The following is an 8,108-nucleotide window of genomic DNA, read 5'->3' as shown; positions in this document are numbered from 1 at the left end:
AATGCGGTTTACAAATATGTGTGTGCGTGTATGTATATACGCTATATGGTAGAACGTTGTTCAGCCTTAAAGAGAAAGGCCACCCTGTGACACGCTAACCATGGACGAACCTTGAGGACATCAGGCTAAGGGACGTAAGCCAGTCACAGAAAGACAAATATTGTACGACTCCTCTTATGCGAGGGATCTAACGTAGACAAATTCACAGAGACAAAAGTTAAAGGGTGAGTGCCAGGGGCTGGGGCAAGCGGGAAGTGGGGAGTGTTTGTTTAATGTATACGGTGCCACTGTTGCAAGTAAAAAAGCTCAAAAGATATCTGTTGCACAGTAACGTAAATATTCTTAAGACTATTGCACTGCGCCCTTAGAGATGGTGGAAGTGGTAAATTTCATATTATGCGTTTCTGCCACCAAAAGAAAAAAATTTAAGCCATGCCAAAGGAAAAAAGACTTTCTCAGGTGAGTCCCAATGCCCCAGATTTGCAAACTACTGGCCCAAAGGGACTCTGCGTGGTTTCTGGAAAGAAGGGTGGCTGTAGGCGGGGCTGCAAAGGGCAGAGACGTTTGGGTTGGGCAGAGAGGAGGGGGAGGATGTTAAAAATGGAAAGAATTAGTTTAGCAGCAGTATCATTATCATCAGCAAGGTCGTTTATTATAAATGTCCCTTGTGTGCCAGGCATGTGGTTCACTCGTTGTTCTCTAATGTAACCCATACAACAGCGACTCTGTGGCGGGCGGCGGGGGCGGGGAGGTAGGGGGGTGCCTGCCGGTGCCATTTTACGGATGAGAAGGCAGGTGGCAGTTTGGGAAGAATGAGTGAGGGCCCCAGTCGGCCTGAGGGAAACGGTGCACATACATTGGAAGGGAGAAGGCAGGCCATCAAAGGCCTTGACACGAGGCAGAGACATCACATGATACCCATGGACATGGGGAGTCATTACAGGTCCTGGAGCGGAAGCGTGTGATTCGAGTGGCGTCTTTAGCAGCCGAACCTGGAAACTGTGTGCGGAAAAGACCCGACCGTGCCCTGCACTAAGTGGAAACCCAGTCAGTGCGAAATGAGGGACAAATGAGTAACAAACAGATGTGCAAAGTTGGGGTCAACCCCCGAAGCAGGTGCCCCGTTCTCTATTTCCCCCACCCCCAACACTCCCAGGCCTCTCCTTTGAATGACTCATATCCCTGGGCAGCGGGTCTCCTGGGATCTGCCCTGCTCTGGCTGAGCCGGATCAGAAGGGACAGGGCTTGGGGGCACCTCCCATCCCTGAGCGCGCCCTCTGCTGGAGGCGCCTGGTCTGGCAAGTGTCTGCCGGCCAGTCTGGGCACTGAGCCTCTTTGGCTTTCATTTTTTTATTAGAACGATGAGATGTCCTTCGGAGCCTCAGTGATATTAATTACAGCGTAAGGTTTCAAGACAGTGTTCTTTGTTCCATTGGCCTCTGGCACCCAGACAGTCCAGCCAAAAGGATTGACTTCTCAAGGATTCTGGAATCTCTCCTTCTTCTGCTGTTCAGCATGAGCCTTCAGCCCCACCAGCTCATCCCCAGGAGGGCCTATCAGGCAGAATCCTGGAGCTCCTGGTAGGCTATGCTGGAGCCTGCTCCTTAGGAATGGAGAACTCGAGAAATCTATCTAAAATTGGACACAGGGTGTAGAGACCAGTTAGTGCCTGGCCTTGCGGATTTGATCTTTTCTCCTTCTGGACCTGAGGCCCCTGCCACGACCACGTTACGCCAGATCCTCAATCAGGCCAAGAAGCATCCGAATTTGACCTCCCTCCTCACATTTATTGGGGGTGGAGGTACCGGGGCAGTACCGTATGTCTTGTGCCTGGCCTCCAGACGTCAGTTAGGATCAGAAAAATAACCCAGAGCTCTGAACAGATTGGGTTCCAATGATCAAGACAAGTTTTATTCAGGGCATGTAGATTACAGCAAACTGAAGAAGGAAGGTCCAGATTTCTAAATAACGTGTTTCACTGTAAAGCTGCTTAGCAGGAAGCTCTTCCAGAAACCATCCACATGGTTTTCCACATATACAAGGAAATCCGTCCCTTCCAAATGCACAACACGGTGCTCGTATGTGTTGGGTTGTACACGGATTAATACAGAGCTGAAACTTGGGCCGCCTGGGTGGCTCAGGCGGTTAAGCATCTGGCTCGATTTCGGCTGTGGTCATGATCTCCCGGTTCCTGGGATCGAGCCCCGAGTCAGGCTCTGCGCTGACGGCACCCAGCCCGCTTGGGATTCTCTCTTTCCCTCTGTCCCTGCCCCTCCCCCGATTGTGGGCACGCACTCTCTCTCGCTGTCTGAAAATAAATAAATCAACTTTTAAATACATAAATATCTGAAACTTGAAAAAAATAAAATAAAATTAGACGCGGCTGCCCATGACGGGACACTAGACTCTTGCTCCGGTAAAGCAAGGTACTGAATGAAGTCTACTCCTGCAGGATTCTTCGGAGAAGGGCCTCGGCCTCACCGGAGGAGCCCCGTAATGGACTCTCGCTCGGAGCCCTGGGGTTTGTAAACCTCCTTCAACAGCACAGCCTGGATCCCTGCCGACTGGGCCTTCTTTGCACTGATGCAACTCTGCAGAGCCCAGGATCCCTGAGGCCAAGGCTGCAGGCCCTGCTAACATCCCTTCCAACCGTGAGAGTCCGCACTCTGCCATTCCAAGCCAATCAAGTAGTATTCGATGAAGGAAGACCAGTACATTTGAAAGTCAGACTCGCCCTTGGAGGGTTAAGTATTCATTTCTGAATTAACCCAGGCTGGACTCGGGGGTTCCTGAGTTTCTGATTAGTTTTTCCTCCTTTGGTAACAAAGCAAAACTCAGGGAGGCTGGAAAGGCGCCAGGAACCGTGCTAAGTGTTTTACATGTTTCTCTCTCTGTCTGCACAGTAACGTTCTCATGACCATGAATGGAGGCTGGAACGCTCAGAGGTGATCTGTCCCAAATCTCCCAGAAGGAGGCCAGGATTCAGATTCAGGTCTGTCTGACCCCTGAGTGGCTAGCCTGCTTTCTTTCTCCCACTTGAGCCCCTGCCCCGTTTAACAGCCCCCACCCCAACCACCTCCTCCATCAGGGAGCCCAGCCCAAGCCCAATTCTGTGCTGCGGCCCTCCCCACCCTGTCCCCAACATACCCATCCTCCAGGGCACGAAACAGATGTAGAAAAAGTATGTTAAAAACGTTTGTTTAGTGTGCATTGGAAGATGGCAGGACCCAAACCATAGCATATTTAGGCCATCTGGGGCCATATTAGGATTCTAGAGAATTTTACAAGTGTTTCCACGTTCCACATTCCAGTCCCCACATCCATCCTGTTGAAAGAGACAAGCGTCGATACCCTCATTTTCCAGATATAACACAAGGCTCAGAGAAGCTGTGACCCACGCAGGGTCACGCAGTTGAGGAAAGCATCTCAGCCAGAACCCAAGGGATGGGAGTTTCTGGAGGAGTTGCCGCAGGCTGGGACCCAGCTCCCCGACACCTGGGCCAGCGCCCCTGGCATCGGCTGGCAGAGGGTAGCCGTCTGCATAAAGATCTCCAGACAGCGGCATTTCGCGTGGCTCTTCCTCCCTAGCACGTGCTGTTTTCTCATTATTCTTCCTCCTTTTGCTTCTCTTCCTTGTCTCTCACCGTAAATTACATCCCTCGTCTAAGGAATAATTAATTCCGCTTAAATAAAGATAACAGCAGCCTCGTTCCTGTGCTCACATAATTACGGACCATCACTTGCAGAGCCAGCTATGGACACGCTCGAGGGGTACCCTACTGCTTGCCGAGCTTTGAACGAGGTGCACGCATTAGCTCATTGCTTCCTCACACGTCTCGGAGATGGGTTTCCACTTGCCCATTTTACAGATGGGGTAACGGAAGCTCAGAAAAAGGCACTCAGAGAGGCACCTGGGTGGATCAGTCGGGTGAGCGTCCCACTTCGGCTCAGGTCATGATCTCACGGTCCCTGAGTTTGAGCCCCGGGTCGGGCTCTGTGCTGACTGCTTACTTCAGGCATCATGCTTTACCCCATTAGGTCATTCAGTCCCCACAAATGCTCTGTGAGGGGGAGACGGCTACCCCCATTTTACAGATGAGATAACTGAGTCTCAGTAACGTGCCCCTGGCACACAGCTTGCGAGCAGTGAGATGAGGATTTAGACCCAGATCTGGCTGATGCCTTCCCCACCTTTCTCCCCTCCTAAAAGCCGGGTTCACTATTCTTCCAAACACGGCGCGAATTCTTCCTGCCTCCAGAGAAGGGGCAGGAGAGGCAGGTCTGGTCAGTTTGGCCAGCGGGAGGCTCAGAACACCCTGGGTTCATGTCTCCTTGCTTCTGCCCCAGGCTGGCTGCCTGTCCCTGCAGGAGAACTACTCCAGGCTTCAGGACAGGTGCCAGAGGACAGCTAATGTCTGCTGGAGCCCTAGGAACGTATGTGACTGGCCTATTTGCAGGTGCAGAGGAGACAGGAGCTCAGACTGTTTAAAAACAGTTTCTTTTCTTTCAGCAAGTCATGTATGCACTGCTCATCCTACAAGGAGAGAGAGAAGGGTAGTGCATTTCAATCAACAGCGGGGCATCGGCAAATCTGCCAGGAGGCTCACTAATGCAGATGAGACCAGCGGACGAGAGAGAGAGAGAGAGAGAGAGAGAGAGAGAGAGAGAGAGAGAAAGGAAGGAAAGGAGAAGAAAGGAAAAGAATGCAAAAGTCTAATGACATCAACAACTCAGACAACAACAGATGTTGGCGAGGATGCAGAGAAAGAGGATCTCTTTTGCGTTGCTGGTGGGAATGCAAGCTGGTGCAGCCACTCTGGAAAACAGTATGGAGGTTCCGCAAAAAATTAAAAATAGAACTACCCTACGACCCAGCAATTGCACTACTAGGCATTTATCCAAGGGATACAGGTGTGCTGTTTCAAAGGGGTACAGACACCCCAATGTTTATAGCAGCACTATCCACAATAGCCAAAGTATGGAAAGAGCCCAAATGCCCATCGAGGGATGAATGGCTAAAGAAGATGTGGTATATTTATACAATGGAGTATTACTCAGCAATCAAAAAGAATGAAATCTTGCCATTTGCAACTACATGGATGGAACTGGAGGGTATTATGCTAAGTGAAATTAGTCAGAGAGAGACAAAAATCATATGACTTCGCTCATATGAGGACTTTAAGAGACAAAACAGGTGAACATAGGGAAGGGAAACAAAAATAATATAAAAACAGGGAGTGGGACAAAGCATAAGAGACTCATAAATATGGAGAACAAACTGAGGGTTGCTGGAGGGGTCGTGGGAGGAGGGATGGGCTAAATGGGGAAAGGGCATTGAGGAATCTACTCCTGAAATCACTGTTGTACTACATGCTAATTTGGATGTAAATTTTAAAAAATAAAAAATAAAAAAAATAAAAAAGAATGCAAAAGTCTCCTTGGGGTGAACAAATTCATGAACAGATCCACAATTTTGTGGCCACAGAGATATGCCAAATAGCTTCCAGACAAATTATCCTCCAGAAATTCATTTTTAAATCAGTTTTGAGCTCAGCACATTTCTACCCATGTGGGGAGAAGGGAGGGGGAGTTTTTTATTGTAAGCTTCCCAAACTAGCCTAACATTTTTAAATGTAACCCATAATAGAGTGGAAATGCTTGGATATTTGTAATGAAAAAGGGAGAGCAAAACTTCCAACAGTGGATGATAAATAAAAAGGATTTTGGATCTGAAACCTTGCCTTTATTTGCTATGAGTGCTGCTGCTTGGGAAAAAGCACACTAATGAATGAGAATGAGCTTCCAGATGGAGACCCCAGTGAGGCTCTGAAGGGGCTCCCAGCGCTCTCTGCCATGTTGAATTTCCCTCCACATGTTATGGTTTTCCTTTCTCTTGGCATAGGTACATCAAGGAGAACATTTGTCTTACGCCTTCTTTTTACAGATGTGTGCGGAAGTGAGTCTTGTAACTCTAGTACGATTTGGGTCATTTGGGGCCCACGGGTGGAATCCAAGGGAGGAGACGGGGCCATAATCCGGGAGGTGGTTCCATAGGACCGGGTTGGTGCATCGGGCCAGGTTGGAGGACACCTGTTCACAGTGGAGGTGAGAAGGTGGGCCTACGGAGGAATTATCTGAGCCTGGGGGAGGGAACAGGCGGGAGAGGGGGCCAGTCTCAGCCCCAGGTGCATTCAAACCCCCGTGTCTCCAGCACTCAGCCTTTCCCTTCTCTGACCATCTAGAAGTATGGCGACAGCACCCCAGCTGAGCCTAGGCCAAAGCCGCCCCCCCCCCCCCACATTGGCCAGGGAAGGTGATTCTCTGTGCCGTTTCTGTTTCCCAAGAGCTATCGATTACACACTTCCCTCCCTCTCCTTTTCCCTGTGCTCTCCCCCCAGTGCAACCACGCCACAGAATTTCTCTGCCTCAAACACAAATCTGATTCCATCATTTGCAACCCCCCCCCCCCCCCAAGACCTTTCAGGTTTGCCTAGGGCCCACAGCAGCATCTCTTATAACCTTCCTTATGTTCCTTAGAACCCTCATTCTTGGGTCAGGCAAGTTTAAGAAACCCTTTATACCTCATGTATTCTTACAGAATCCCAACACAAAATGACAAGTTAAGCGCTCCAAGCAGTCTTCCGGTAAAGGACCTGTTTTGATTATTTCTTACTCCGTCAATCCCTCGCCTCATTTGAGACCAAAGCCATTCTTATGCATTGTCATTTTTTTTTTAACGTTTTATTTATTTTTGAGACAGAGAGAGAGCATGAACGGGGGAGGGGCAGAGAGAGAGGGAGACACAGAATCGGAAGCAGGCTCCAGGCTCCGAGCCCATCAGCCCAGAGCCCGACGCGGGGCTCGAACTCACGGACCGTGAGATCGTGACCTGAGCCGAAGTCGGACGCTTAACCGACTGAGCCACCCAGGTGCCCCTCATGCACTGTCATTTAACAAACACACTTTGGGAATCGCTGGCTTAAAAGATAAAGCCCAGATAGCCTAACACAGCATCCAAGACCTTTCCGTTCTGGCCACAACCCCTTCTCCCAGCTTCGCCACCCAGAGTGCTTCCACAGATGCACCCTGGTCACCCCCATACAGACCACACACACACAAACGCTTTGTGCTTTCAATTTCTCTATATTTTTATACGTGTTCTTCCTCCTTCCTTCCCCTTTCCCAAGTAAAACAGCCTTTCCCAGAAACTCCATTCAGATGATTATTCTGTTAATACGAACGACCAGCATTTACTGAGCATTTACTATGTGCGGGGCCCTCTCTATGCAGTTTTCTGCACTCAGGCCCTCAAGCGTCAGAGCTCGAGCAAGATTCTGACCATGGATACGTTGCCTTCTGTGTTTCGATAAGCCCTTCAGCTGGCCCCCACAGTCCCTCGTACCAATGAACCCCTCTCTCCTCATGGTCATCCTAGATGGCCTCTGCCTGGCTTGGATCTCCAACCGAGTCCCCCCTCATCACCTCCTTCCCTCCGAGAAGAGCTTTGCAGCATCTAGTTGACAAGGATGATTGACCCCAGGTTCATTCAGACATTTATTCATTCATTCTAAATATTGACTGAGCACTGGGGGCTTTAAGAAAGACATGGTCCCCCCCCCGCCGACACACACACACACACAAAAAGACATGGCCCCCACCCTTACAGAGCCACAGGCCAGAAGAGACAGACAGCAAACACAGTGTTACGAACAATTCAATAATTGCTAGGGCACAAAGTATTGCCAGGAAGTGGGGGGGGGGGGGGGGGGTTTGGACCTATGGGAGGAACTTACCAGGGCCCTAATCTGGCCTGGAGGTCCGGGGAGGGCTTCCTGGAGGAGACAAAGGCCCACAGGAGATGTGACAGGACCGTGAAGGGCAGAGGTGGGAGGGTCGAGGCGTATTTAGGGGCTGCAACAGGCAAAGGATACCAAGATGGCTTTGGAGGGGGCTGGCAAGTAACAGGCAGGGCCCCTGGGACTCTCCTTGAAAACCCCAGCACAGTAATGGAGTCAGCAGGCTTGGGTATGAATCCCAACTGGGTCAGTTAGCAACCGGGGGGTGGGTGGGTTGGATAAGTCTCTTAACCTCTCTGTTTCTGCTTCCCT

General features: G+C 50.2%; 1 pseudogene; it reads left to right on the top strand.

The window, feature by feature from the left end:
• Positions 1–370: 370 nt before the first annotated feature.
• On the top strand, positions 371–2,069 carry LOC131515857 (cytochrome c oxidase subunit NDUFA4-like; annotated as a pseudogene).
• Positions 2,070–8,108: the final 6,039 nt, after the last annotated feature.

The sequence above is a fragment of the Neofelis nebulosa genome, chromosome 7 (assembly GCF_028018385.1).
Source record: "Neofelis nebulosa isolate mNeoNeb1 chromosome 7, mNeoNeb1.pri, whole genome shotgun sequence".
Taxonomy (NCBI): Eukaryota; Metazoa; Chordata; class Mammalia; order Carnivora; family Felidae; genus Neofelis; species Neofelis nebulosa.
This window is presented reverse-complemented; position numbering and strand designations above follow the sequence as displayed.